General features: G+C 36.6%; 1 long non-coding RNA gene across 2 annotated transcripts; it reads right to left on the bottom strand.

Annotated features, from left to right (window-relative positions):
• Positions 1 to 1,553: 1,553 nt before the first annotated feature.
• On the bottom strand, positions 1,554 to 7,393 carry LOC148641770 (uncharacterized). Of its 2 annotated transcripts, none has more exons than XR_015929880.1 (4): positions 7,294 to 7,393; positions 4,070 to 4,210; positions 3,567 to 3,728; positions 1,554 to 1,637 (listed from the first exon to the last, which is right to left on the bottom strand). It is a non-coding gene; the product is annotated as an uncharacterized LOC148641770 (long non-coding RNA). The 2 variants fall into 2 exon arrangements; XR_015929881.1 differs by having other exon boundaries at positions 3,567 to 3,658.
• Positions 7,394 to 15,120: the final 7,727 nt, after the last annotated feature.

The following is a 15,120-nucleotide window of genomic DNA, read 5'->3' as shown; positions in this document are numbered from 1 at the left end:
ATAGTGGATCTGGAACCCAGTGTGCCAGTGCAATCAGGTCATACTTTTTTATATATTTCCTAAAGACAGAGAATTAATTTACATGCCCTTAATCAATTTTGCAACCAATTGTGTGTGAGATTTTGAAAATACACACTGATCAAGGCTCATTAAGGTAATTAAAGGCTTAATGAGATGCATTTTGCAAACTACTCCTGTGTTTGCAATGCTGATTTCACACTGTACTTTTAAATGCCCTTGAATCACATTAGCAATGATAAAGACAAGCCAAGAGCACAGTCACAGCTCTTGCAGAATAGGTGACCGAAAGCAACATTTGTGCACTCTGAGCTAACCAAGTGTAAATACAAATATTTTGCCTCCCAGCGAACAATTTTAGAACTTCTGTGTTCTTAATCTCCTCCATTTGAGGCTGAAGAGATTATTCATAAAACTATGAGAACAGAATTCAAACAGCACTTCTTAAGACACAATGCTGTAATCTGCAGAACATACTTGCAAATCATTTTATGCTTGCCTATTCCCTGGGATTCATGCAGATAAATGAAAAGTTTTGAGTTTCTTGCCTGTAAACTGTGCTGTCAAATCCAGTCTCCCAAAAGGCAAAATGGTTATCTGGATCCAACCTGAACTGTAAAACTGTTAAACCCCTGGCCTGGTTAGATGTGTTAAGCTGTTTCAGTTAATCAATTAATCAGATAAATAGTTTGCTTAATTTGATTGCACCACTCCAGGAATTCAAATCCACAAGCTACTGACAATCTGATTGGCACTAATGGACCTAATGCATTTTAAAAATTAACCAGTGCTACAGGTTATAGCTTCAAATAAATCAGGCCACCCAAATTGATTCTGATTTCTATTTATTACACTGCATAAAGAAAATGCATTCTGTTGTAAATAGTCCTGCTTATCATAATACAGTATGTAAAATATAAGGGATCATTCTGACCTCAATATTTCCAAAGCCATGACGTGATTTATTAGTAGTCTTTCTGTTTTTAAGGACCAAAAAGTAAATTATGAGTATAGATATTGAAACGGCTCACATTTTCAGCTTGACTACTTCGAACTGCAAACAAAAATCCTCAAATCATTAAAAGCAAACCTCAAATCATTTTTCCTGTCTCTAGCTAAGCTGGTGGGATGGACTTCTGTCATGTTTTCAATGTTGCTATAGTACATTCTCTGTACTACATTATAAGCTGACTGCTTCATAAGCGGGATGGGACACTTGATGAGAAGTTACACAAAAGGTATCATTTGCATTTGGCTTTGCAATGAATATCTGCCAGGCTGCGGCATATTGCCGATGAAAATGCAGATTAAATCGATGGCAATGAAGTCCGTCCCTGGTGAGGTCAGTGTCAATCAACAACAACAATAAAGAGAGAAGCAAGAACTGGATCCAGCAAGATCCAAAATGTCAGTGTCCTATGAAGGGCCACGGGATTCTGGGAGTTTTTCATATATGGCAAGAAAGAAAGAAAAAGAAGGTGACTAGAAGTTTTTTTTTTCTCTTTTATTTCATTAAAGAAAAGAACAAAATTATTGTGAAAACGCGCCAGGGGAATTCAACCATGAATAGACTTCACCTTTTGCAGATTTCTCTCGCCCCGCCTCGGAGGACATCTGACCTTTGGAGAAAAAATAATGAAAAGAAGTAATTCCTTAGAGAAAATAATGTGGCTGGGCCCAGTAATGAGATCTGCTGACTCCCGATTACCATGGCAACCACCACCAGTTTATAATACAATATATATGAATGAGGGGGGAGAAAAAAGGACAATCTATTGTGACCATGAGAGAGACAGGGAGAGAGCTGATTCCAACCTTTTTTTTTCCCACCGTTCTGGGTTCTGGACAGAAGAATAACCCCATTATGGGGACGATTGCCATTTCACTTATGGGAATACTCCAAGAAAAAAAAATCAACAGCATAACCATTATGTCCATCTGGGAAAGGCCATGGCATCATCTGTTTGTATTCTCCATTTAGTGTCATTTAAAAGGGGGCGGGGGGAGATGACAAACAAGAAACGAAATCCCTGGAAGGCACCCCAGCTCTTCGTATTTAATGAAACAATTTGAAGCCAGGTGAGGCTAACCTTTTCCAATTTCCCCTGGCTGAACTGGTGTGGTACACAACGCTCAGCTCATACAGCCTCAAACACAGATCTGAGTGTCAGGAAAATCTCCAGAAATCTCAGTAAAAAGCCGCAGTCCATATTCTATATTCCAGCTCACCGGAAAATCTGAATGTAGACAATTTCGGTTCCAGTAAAAGTAGGCCATATTTTTTAGTTCTTTCTAGTTTTCATGTTAATGAAATTGTGTTCACGTTTTAACTATTTAAAATAAAAATATCAAGGAAAGTAACAGGTTTATGTGTACAGCTTTAGTCTAGTCAAAATTTAAGCTGGGTGCAACAGAAAAGCTGCTTCAGCTTGAGATGGAAGAACATAAGTTATGTAAGTATGAACCATAATTAAATGTTTAAAATGCCTAAACATGATGAAAAAGATTGAGAATGTTAATACACTGTACACATTTAATATAAATATATATAATTATATATATTATATAATTGCAATAATAGTGAATGTTAAATTTATATGCCATAGAACTGTACACTTGTTTACTGAGTATTGCACATATACTGTACATTGGAAAAGCATGTTTTTCTTTTCCTTTGGTCATTTTCGTATATACAGTAGATGTCACTATAATTTATTATATTATTTGAAATAACCCACATACTGTAGTTAACTACAGGTTTACCCATGACATGCATCTTGTATATATTTCATATAGAAGAAAGAGATTATTTTTGCACATGAAATCAAGCCACTGTAACCACAAGTACTCAGAGAACAATTTTTTATTTCTCTCTTTGTACTGGTAACTGTTCCACACATGTAATTTGAAAAGAATGGGGCTTTTAGAAATTGTGTTGTTGACCTTCAGCAAGGAAAAAAGTAGAATGTATTAGTCCACAATTGCAAGCCAGTATGTATTCCCATCTGAAAAGACGTTGTGTGGCCACAACTTCACAGAATATTATGACCCCAGAAAGTGGTAACTGTGTTTTTTAGATTTGAACTAGTTTAATTGAAGATGAGTACTAAAATATTAACACTTTAACCATGGAATTCTTCTGGAAGATTAAATGGAAACCAGTACATTTTATAGGGCAGGAGGTGCATTCCACGGACATGTTAAAGCTTTTCCTTTCAAATCCTGAAAGGTACTGTCAAATGAATATTTCAGTTACAATGTTAAAAAAAACAATTTAAGATACAATTGAAACCATTTAAATATAGTCTTTTGAGTGACGGGGACAGACTGCCTAACTATCTTAGTCAAAAGTGATTCTTCAAGAGGCATCCCATAGCCCAGTGGTTAGCATTGTGGCCTCTCAGCTCTAGGACACTGGGTTAAATTTCTTTGGGTGTGGTCTTTGTGGAGTTTGTATGCTCTCCCAGTCCCAGTTTCCTCCCACAGTCTGAGGTGTTAGTTGGCTTTTGGGAAAATTGGGAAAAGTGTGTTGCCAAGTCTGTGCTTACCCTGCGATGGACTGGCATATTGTCCAGGGCTTATCTTGACTTTTTGTTGGGATAGGCTTCAACTCCCCTATGACCCTGCACTGGATAGAGCACTTAGAAAGAACACAGATGGATATTTATAAGAAACTGCTGCACATGATGCTTGTATTAAAAAGAATCAAGCTGAAAAAACAAACCAAATACAGTTAACATTAGTTGCTATTATATCAGAAAATAAAATTTTAGAAGATCAATTCAAGTTATTTTATTAGCGTGTACTGTATTTTACCTGAAAAATGCCATTTTACTAAACAGGGCTTGTTGTTGTTCAACATTAGTTCAACATTAGTTAATTCTGTTTTTCATATTTATGTAGACTCAATTAATTCAAATGTAAGTTGGCTGTGGTTAGTTAAGTAATGTACAACAATTGTATTTTTAATGGGGTAGGATTTAACAATTAAATTGTTTTTATTGCTTTTTGAAAACAAATGGAGCAGCTAGAAACCATTGCAGATACTTACAGACCAGATACTTGTGCTATAAATAGAAATTAAAATCGATTAAAATGTTGTCCAGTTTTCTTGTTTTTTTATATGGCATGTCTTCATTCATTTTTGTATTCACAAAGCATTTCTTTCTTTTTTTAGCTTCTAATAGTCTACCTGCAAAACACAAAGCAAAAATGAAGAACAAAACTGTTAATGGAAAGTGAACATGGAATATAAGTCATTCCAACAGCAACAACAGTAGTTTTCTTTTGTTATTTTAAATCTGGCTCAGAACAATTTGAACCATCCATAAAAAATGGTATCACAGGAAGTGAACTGGGAACATGAAAACAGTCCGAATTGCTTTAACGACTTGTTTTTAACCCCTAATTAGTAACAGCTATAATCTGCTACTAAACATCCTTCTCCCAGTTTTTCTGTACTTCAGTGCTACATTGTGGTTAACCAGAACAGCAGACAAAAACCGGTAAAAACTGTGAAAAGGCGGTGCTTCTGTGTGCTTTTTAGAAACAAAAGACCCTGGAGGGAAAGAGGAAGAATTTAGTGGGTAGGTTCCTTTACACTAGCATAACACACATCCCCACAAAGTCTCATTTACGTACCCATGTATAAAAATTCAATTTCACTGTGTTATCTCCAAAGAGTGCGCCTTCTGAAAGGAAGTACCATGCCCTACGAACAAAGATTTAAAAAGAATCCTCCACACTGATTGCTTTCCCACATTGGCTTTGACAAGATATTTAATGCAGAACTCAGTGTTTTTGCCCCTGGTTCCATTTTAGATTTCATATGGTGGTAATGTGCAGTATATTAAATGAATGTATTACTACCCTTGAGGCTATCAATTTGCATGAGCTTGAAATATTGGCAATGCACAATCATTGTACTTACTCTAAACCACTGAATAGATTTTTAATTAATTGCAGTTCCTAAAAGATTGAGTTTTAATTTTCAAGGAAGAGAAATCAAGGAATTCTAAATATCATCTACCCACATTACGTCAGACAAGCTGTAAGATCTGTAGTATTGAAAGGCATAGCATCGAATCAGACAACATTGTTCGTGCATTCAGCATCATGTCTGCTTGCTTCTTACACTTTGCATAGAATGTATGTTGAAGTTGACTGTATACGAGCAAGGCATAAATTCCCAAAAGGTGATTTTCTGTATAGGCCATTATATACAGTATCAATGTGTCTTTGAAAAGGATCTGTTAAAGTGTACCTGATTGAAATACACAAGCTACACAAGTTAGCTTGTGTATTTCAATCAAGCTACACAATACCCACAACAAAAATCAGATTAATCAAATCTCCATCACAAAATACTCCTGTTCATTTGTACAGTAGTGTCCACTGGCCTCAAATTAATTGTTTATTGAACATATTTCCAAGAAGCCTGATGAGAAGGTCCGGTTACAAATTTCTGTGGAGCAACAAACATCTTAAAATGGACCTAAACATTATTATATCCATTATATGGAGTTTATTACAGAGGAGTCCGGGAGGAAGGGTAAATCCTAATTGTGCACACTCCCCACTCCTGAGTATGAATCTATCTGGGATCCCAGACTCTTTCCCTCACGCCAGCACGTCCACTCCTTTGCAGCCTCTGTCTAGCTCACCCCTCACAATTGTGTGGGAGAGGGTTGGGCAGCCATGGCCTCAGCTACTGTAGGTGAGTCATGTCAAATACAGTATCTTCTGCACATTTCAGCCCTATTTCATTCATTAGGATCTAACAGAACTACTGAAATTAAAATTATGCTTATCTCTGTGGGAGTGGACTGTGGACTTTTTTTTTTAGAAATAAGTAAAAGTTTATTCCCTGCTGAAAAGAGAAGGAAAGAAACACAACGTTTCAGCTGTGGAGCTTTTTCAGGTGTCAGGTTTGGTCTTTTTTGGTGTGCATTACACAGGTGACTTTGAATAGCTGTAGTCCTGTAGGGTGACAACAGTGACCCATCAACAATCACACAATTGTCATGGATGTCGGAAAGGACGAACCGTAGAATGACAGGAGAGCGAAAAGACCCTATGCAGAGCGGCGAGAGTTAGCCCAGGCTCAGCTGTTTAGGGAATGCCGTATAGAAACCTATGCCCTCAGGTAGCGGACGTGGGGCGACCTGGTGCTAGGCGGGTCTCAGGACATCCGAACGTCAATGCTGAGCAAAGGCAGACTGAAAGACCTGGAAATATATAGTCCCAGAGAGAGAAACACCGGAAGGACAGCAAAGAGCCGGAAATGAGAGACAGGACAGAGAAGGAGCGCCCTCTGGCTACTGAGGGCGTGACACCAATCTCTGTAAACTGAGCTTCTAATGCTCCTGTAGGTGTGAATTTAAGCTTCTGATTGTAGAACTATGTACTGTTCAGAAGATGTGGCTTTTTGATCTCTTTCTATTCTATGTTAAATGGAGAAATGCTTACATTTGTGAGACAGTTGCTCTATATAACAAAACTGTCTTGTGTGTGTGAGAACTGTGACACCCCAAACATGTGCAGTAGATTGAGCAGGCATCATAGGAACATAAGAAAAGTTCAAGACAAGAAGAGGACATTCAGCCCATCTGGCCTGTTTTATAGTTAGTAGTAAATTGATCCAAGAAAAGCTAAGGGGTTATTATTTATTACATAATAAGTAACACATAACTTCACTATCACAGCTGATGCCAATCTAAATTAGTCTAGAATAAACTAAGCATTGCCTATTGGTTCAATGCTGAAAAGCTTTTTAAGGACTGCGAATTCATCGCAGGTTTGCCAGTGAGTTAACTGGCTGTCTACTTGGAGGTGGGTACAAAAATATATAAGGTAGCTGAAATACTTTTTTTAGCTTTTTTTTTTAAAGATCAGTCTGAATATATATTGCGGAGTATTCCTTATTTGCTATGAGAAGTGACATGAATTGTGTTTACTGTCTAGAGTTTCATTTCAGCCCAGGCCTTGGCCTAGCTTTCCTCGTACCATGCTGACTGCTTCAATATTTCACAGCACACCATAAAGTACTCCTGTAAAGTGCACTGTGAAGATGTGGACAGTTCCAATTCTTACAGTAAGAGGTATTCCTCTCCCTGATTAAATGACTGGCCTCAAATGCCATATAGAAAAAAAATGCACACACAAGCATTTACTGCATTTTAGTTCTACTCATTTCATGTAAGCATCAGAAGAGCAGCTTTCTGAAAAATTCAACAGCAAAGCGAGAATTTCAACAGCAAAGCAAGTTTTTCTTACCCAGCATTTCTGTGTGAGAAAGCTATTATCACCAAGTATCTGCTCCAGGCTATTGTGTTGTCTGGGTTCCAAGACATGGTTGCACCATTGTAATTGCCATACAGGAAATGTGGCAAACAAATAATTCCCAGCATTCAATGCATTTTCCTGTGTCATGTTCATGTTTCCTGTTTTTTTTTCTCTTTTTATTCTTAACAGCCTCTCAAGTTTCTATCTGGGTAATTCATGCAATGTATTTGAAACAAAAGGATAAAGAGCAACTGTTGAATTAATGAAATGATTCCCACACAAAGCCCTGAATTCTTTCACCCCTGAATCAACAACCTGATCTGTGTGTTCTTGCAGCTGAAAACATGCAGCTGCAGTTAGTTATTCCTTTTAAAAGAGATTTTGCAGAGTGACTTTGTTATTGTGCTCTATTTTATGCATTGTATGAGAATTTCATATCTCAGAATGCTGTTAATTTAGACATAAATTGAGAAGTTGTAGCATAAAAAAAATCAAACAATTAAGTGATCAGTAATTCTGGCATTCGACTGTCACTTACTTAGGTGCATGAAACAAATTAACTTAGCTCTACACAAAGTCTCAAAATGTTTCACAAAGAAACATGATCAGTTCCTCCAGTTATTTCTACAGTCACTGTGCTGGACAAGCTTGTAAAAGATGTAAAAGTACCAAAAAAATCTGCTCTCACTAAGTATTGCTCTGCTATGGTTTTTTTTTTTGTAATTTAACCTCCAAAACTAACAGCTTTGGGAAACTTGCTGGGAGAGATTGATAGAGACCATGAATGATGTATAAAGTCTATTTTGTCCTAATCAATACCGCATCTGATTACCACCCCTCTCCCCCCTTTGAAAAAAAAACTCTTTCTAGCCATTTTCATGCCTTGGCTTTGCACCTTAGCCAAGATGATGAAAGTGAATTGATCGTTTCTGGGTAGGCCTTGATAAACTCAGACAACAGTGAAAATAGCCTTTTTGTTGTTTCCCCTTTCATAGCTGACCTTCAGGGAAAACAATAACAGTACCAATAAATATAAAAAATAAACACATGACCACATTACTCAATTGTTAGGTCTGTAAATAAATAACAATAAAGTTGTTCATAAAGTTGGTAGAAGCTCATGCATTACAATTCCACAACACTGCAGGAATTTAAATCTTCCAATAAATTAATTAGAGAATTGATCATTTATTTCTTAGTTGGCCCAGATGCTAAAGATCATTTCTGTACTTTAGAAATAACTAGAGTAAAGACTTCATATGTAAAAGAACGTGATGTTCAGGTTGACTACTCCTGAATTAGACTGACAAAACAGAAATACAACCCAAAAAGTAATAGTGAACAACAGCAATGCAGATAATATTAGAAATACACTTTAAATTTAAATAAACAATAAATGTGAACTTTATTAAAAATAGGTGCTGCAAACATAACAATAGTGGTGTATTTAATTTCATTATACTGTAGCTGATTGCACTTATTATATGCATACTCAGTCTCTATTTTTTCTGTCTGCTAGTGCTTAAACTGAACCAGACAAGTCATGAAAGTATTAGCACTTGGGATTACATTTCATAAATCTATTTTATGCCATGCAAAACAATCCAAATTATATTACATCGACAATTGCTCTACGGCAATGATTGTTATCTTTAAAGTCAATTTTCCTGTGTTTTTTTCTAGTGATTATACCCAAGGGGAGCTTTCACAAATTCCATGAACAAACTGGTGTGTAGAGGTCACAGTTGGGGAGGGCAGATTCCCTACTTGTCTCAGACAAGTAACAAACCAAGTAATAGCCAAGTACAGTGGCTAGCAAAAGTAATCAGACTATTTCAGATTTTGTATATCATGTTGCTGTAAAACGTGTAGTTATGACACCTTGAAATTAGCAATTAATAATTGTTATTTACTGTACACAATGTAATCCACATATTCAAAGCAGGAAATAAAATGAAAGAACCAAAAAGTATGAAAGAAAAATGGAAAAGCTATCAATTATTTAGTATCCAAAGACTTTGATGTGCCAAACGTATGTTAATTTAGTGGCACAAAAGTACCTTAAGGAACATAGATGAGTGGCCTTTATCTGTGTGCAATAATAGTGCTACATGTGATTTCAGAATAAATACATATCTGTTAGGCACCTCAGTTAATTTCAACCAAAGATTCTACCCAGAAGGTCAAGAAGCTTCCATATAACTTAGGGATACACTAATATCCCTTTCATCATGGTGAAGTTGATAATTATTAAGTGAGAAGCACCCAGCTAGTGATTAGATCAGGTTCTTTCTCCAAACTGAGCAGGTGGGCAAGGAGGAAACATGATGTCAGCTGCGCCAGTGAAAGAGGAGTGTTCAGTTGAAACGGAGTGTTCAGTGGCTGATGGGAGAAATGTGAGTCAGTCGAAAATATCCCAGCCTTTCCACAAAGATGACCTATATGGGCATGAGATTGGAAAATCCTTCTCATATTCAGCAGGGTCCTTACAATAAAGCATTCAAATGATACTGCAAATGTAGTAAAGGTTTTGTGGTCCGATATGAAAAAAAGTGGAAGCTTTTCAGGTGATGTTGGCAGCAATATGTTATAGTTCTGCTTCTCATCAGCAAGGACTGGAAACCTTCCCCAAACTGCTGGGAACATAGATGGAGCAAAGCTACACTGGAGTGGCATAAAAATAAGAAAGCGAATCCTTAAATCCTAATGAGCATCTGTGGAAAGACTTAAAAACTGCTGTCCATAAAGGATCCCCAAGCAACCTGAGAATGCTTGACCAAGCCGGCGTGCAAAATTGGTACTTAACAAAATAGACATCCGGCTATATTCGTTGCCAAAGATGCTTCCACCAAATATTGAGTTAAAGAAATTTGGATATTTAGTTAGCTGTCATACTTCATTATTTTCGTTAGTTTTGTTGTAGTATACTGTATATTGTAACTTATCTTACCCTTGGAGGACTTTAGTTTGAGTTAAAACCATGAACAGGAGGCATGCAAAGGGTTGTGGGACTATGGAACAAACTACCCATTGTTATTGCTCAAGCCAATACCCTGGCTTCTTTCAAGGAATGGCTGGATAAGGTCCTTTAATATATTATTGTTACTAAATGAACTAGATGTGCCAAATAGACTCCTCTCATTTATAACTGTTCTTAGATTCTTAAATTAAATTCAGCTAATTATGAGTCCTCATACTAATTCAGGGTCTATGAAACTTTACTTCAAATAAATTATCTAAATAAGTCATAAAAATCTGAAATATGTGTAGGGTAAATACTATGGCAGTCAAGAGGACACAGTCTTGTTTAATGTGTGCCTACCAAATACAAAAATGTATATAGAGTAGTCTTCAGACTGAGCTTTGCCATGGTAGGATACACCCACGCCCCGTGATAACAATTTGACTTCTGCACCTGAGTGTACTTTAAAATGCAAATTTTCTGTATGAGTGGTTATTAAAAAAGCAGAGAAAACTAAATAAAATTAAGATACTTTTTCCAAATGACACTGTTGTAAACATGAAATCAAGTCTTCCCATCTCCATTTCTATATCTCCAAAAAGGGTTTACATGCTCATATGGTTTCAGAGATTACCAGATCTTCCTACAAACACAAAAACGTCAAGTAAAAAAAAATAAACAAGACAATTTACGGCATGCTCTTTTAACACATTCTCTTGCATAGTAATTTGTAATTTGACCTATTACAAGCTGCACAGTACCTACAGGGAGACGTTTTTGCATCTGTAACATCACTCTGGCAGTTGAGAATCAAACAAGAAAGTAGTAATTTTTATAAAAAACTGCATGACTAACCCAAGCCTTTCCCTCTAGCACCTTTCTTCTAATTGTGTGGAGGTACGTGCGAGATCCTGGTCACAGTCATGTAGTGATATGACCCAGACTCAAATTTGAACGTCAGGATTACAGAGCTCAACCTGAGCTCCAAACAAATGCCTTTTCTTGTTGAGTGACTTGCATCCCCCTTTTCCTTAGGGCACTTCAAATCTTGCTGTAAACAGCAACTTAGTTTAGAAATCTTACTTCCTGCAGTACTGTAAAGAAAGTACTACCAACTTGTGCGCTGTGACTACTTTACTACTTTAATTTTCTGTTTCTAATTTTACAGGTGATTTTCTTTGCCTCATTTGCAAGTCATTCTACCCTTGTTAAACCCCTGAGATTTCTAGAAGATTGGGCTCTACAGTATATTGGCACAGCTACATGGAGTTTGTTTTCCCTAATTGCTTCTAAAAACTGCAGCCGGATTGCACAAGCTCTGAGACCCATAAACGGCAATATACTGCTGTGTGAGATTTAGGAAGAGATATAATTTAGGAGCACTTCACAACCTGTCAAAGAATTTTTTTATGAGCTGCTATGTGACATCAAAGCCTACTGTTAAGAGGAGAAAGTGTTAAACTGGCGAAGGCAAGAACAATGGGGATTATAAGAAGATTATTTGAAGGATCTGGAAACAATTTCCTATTCCCTGTTTGCAGTGCTGGTACTGAGCTTTAGGTCTTTCAGACTCATTGGCTTCATGGTCTTTAATGCTGTATTTATTTCATAGTACGCAGTGTACAGAACAAATGTCCCAGGTTTGCAAGGTTTACGTCAGCCTACTCTAAAACAATGAGTGTATGCAAATCCATATTTTCTTACATTAGCCATGTGTCTTCTAGACGCTTTATGCCACACTGTGTCACAGGGGAGCTGGAGCCTATCCTGGCAAGCAATGGCGGGTGCAAGACGGTATACACCCTGGACACAGACACCAACACCGACAACGTACACTCACACCAGGCACAATCGTCCCAGAAGCCAGGTATTCTACCAGTATGTCTTTGGACTGTGGGAATTTCCAAACTAGCACTCTAGTATGGGACTGGGGGACACCCTCGAGATATGAGGAGATGCCAACATTAGCATGAGATATTAAGCCAACCTTATGACTACTTGGTCATTAAAGAACCAATGGTACTAATCATAGGTCTAAGGGTGTTAACTCCAGTGGCCTTGATAAATTCCACTCTCGGCTTGCACTATCGGGCTTACTTAATGTTTCCCATTAATCCATTTGTTGAGCACTTTCTCACCTCTGCACCTGATCTACTGTATACGTGTTTACCTTGGCACCATATAAATGCTTGGTGTTTTCTCATTGCTTACATACTGTCAGAAACTGGCATAATCTTCAGAATAGTTTTCTTTATTTTCACAAAGGTCTTCATATGATGATTAGACCTGCATTGCAACAATGGGTAAAATGACAAAGGTAAAATGGAGTGTAATTTTTAAGTAAGGATCACAGTTTTTAAGTAAAATGGACGATAAGCAATAATTCAGGAAATATGAATTGTAAAACCACACATTAATATCAAAACCTCAAAGCAATTCTGATTGTCATCGTTTCTAAGTTTATTATTTAAAATTAAGGTTGGTTAGCCATTGACTTGTTCTACTTTGAATATTTGCTTAATCTTTATTTAAAAAAATAAAATTAACATATACAGCTACAGGACAGATATGTTATTGAATTATTTAACTTAATTATTAGCTTGGTTCAGTCCTTTAGTTAGCTGGCATGATATTTTTGTTCTGTTTTGAAATGACTGGCTCCAATATCAATATTCATATCAGTTAATCCACATTTAAAAAAACCTGTACGTGAAACCTTAGTATAGGGACATCAGAAAGTGTTACCAGTATAACGTGACATCTCTTTGTCAGGGCAAATCATGTTTTGCTAGAGTGAGAAAATAATTTTGACCTTTTCAATTCAGTACCAGGTTCCTGGTAATTTGAAAAAGGCTGGGGTATTGACTCACAGGGTTTCAGTAAACTCTCACATGGAAAAGCAAGCACCGCATTTCTGCACGATTAAACATTAATATGACTTTGGAACTTTGCTTGCTCGCGCACTCCTGCTTTTAAAACAAGGTCAATCAGTCTGACCTAGAGAAGCTGTATTTCATGTCTCGCCTGCGTAAGGCTGTGTACAATTTAATTCGCACCGTTCCTCCAAAGGTGGACTCCAGTCATAATGAGACGGTTTAAAACATTTTACGGTGGGATGAAGCAAGATGAGCAGGATGAGTAATGATCTACTACATCTTCACTGTAGCACCACTTGAAAGAAATGATGTTCCAACTTTGCCATAAATTTTGCAGTCCTTGTTTCCGTGACATGTGACAGTTTTATTCTTGCCAACTTCCAGGAACATTAAATTTGATGATCAGACACATATAGCAGAAGGAACAAGCCTTCCTCTGACAATGAGAAATCTGTTCTTTTTTCTTGTTGAAAAAGAGCTTTCCAGATCCTTGATCTGTGCCATCAAGAAAGCAGATACAGAATTGCAATTAATGCACAGTATTGCTGCAATCCTTACGTCTTGATTGCTTGGACTTTTACTGAGCCTGCATCTGCTTTTTTGCATCACCTACATTTTAGAACAAAACATGATTTAGAAAAAGGCAACATCACAGCAGACTATTCTGTACTCTTAAAAATGTGTTTTTACTTAAAACTCCCTTTTAGAGGGTTTCTTTGAGTCGAGTAATTGATCACTGGCAGAGGAAAACCTGGCTTGATTGATACCCAGTTCAAACACATTGGCATTCTGTTTATGTTTTATGTAAAACAAGCTCAACAAGCTTAGTTGTTATACTTTTTTATTTAATTGTACCTGTGTTCTTTGAAATCAAATGTTAATTACATGAAACTAAATGTAATCAATATCATTATTTTCAAGAGCTAACAGACACAAATTAATACAATACATGAATATACTGCAAATGTCATATATAATATTTAAATTAATTAATCGTCCTGTGGCGTATACTGGAATCCATACTTTGATCACATGACATAGTTCTGAAAAATTATTTTCAGCATTTGACAAGACATCAATTAATTACATCCCTGAAACAAGAATAAACTAGCCATCTGAAAATTTAATTTAAAATGTAAGCTTTTATAATCACCTGTACATGTGACTGTGTGAAACTATTTTTGAATGACATGCTGTTTGAACCTGTAAAACCAAAACTAAACCTTTTACCACAGAAGACATTAGGTATGATTTTGTCAGACAAATTAGAGAAGTATTGCATCTAGATTATGTGAAGCTCTGATCATATGAATAAATTAAGGTAATTGAAATATTTCGTCTTTATACAATATGACATTATCCATACACAAATGGTGTTTCATTCAGTAATGATTTGCATTGAAGTATTCTTTTGTTGGGAAACACTCGTACTATATACAATGGTATGTGATGCCACTGGGGGTGTGCGCTTGTACAGTACATGAGACGTAAAGGGCGGGGTGAGAACAGACACACCCAGACTCACTTAAAAATGACAACAGTTTTGATCAAACTACTGTAAATTAAATGCACAGACAGAAAACCCAGCTCACCCTGAGCCCAAGCTAAACTGAAAAAATAAACGCTGTCTAAATATTGGAGACAGGTAAGCTGGCTCCAACATAAAAAGAGGTATTTGCATTTATTTTAATTACGATTATCCATCTATTTTCCTTCTTTGTCCTAATGCTTGCTGTTTTATTATCAGAGGCTATGCTCTCATTAGTCTTTCAATATCCAACAAGCAGTCCTCTTAAATCTCAGTTTTACTCACTGATGAGTCCTTTCTGTTTCACTCTCTCATTCTTTCATATACAATTTTTTAGTGTTTTTTTTATTTATCGTATGCCATTTTACGGATGTTTTAAACAGGGTAAGAATAATATTTTCCAGAATTACATTTCTGTGCATTGTTAACTAGTAACATGTAAACACAACTAA

This window comes from Lepisosteus platostomus, chromosome 24 (assembly GCF_059453375.1).
Source record: "Lepisosteus platostomus isolate fLepPlt1 chromosome 24, fLepPlt1.hap1, whole genome shotgun sequence".
NCBI lineage: Eukaryota > Metazoa > Chordata > Actinopteri > Semionotiformes > Lepisosteidae > Lepisosteus > Lepisosteus platostomus.
Note: the sequence above shows the minus strand (reverse complement) of the source record. Positions and strands in the feature narration are given on the sequence as shown.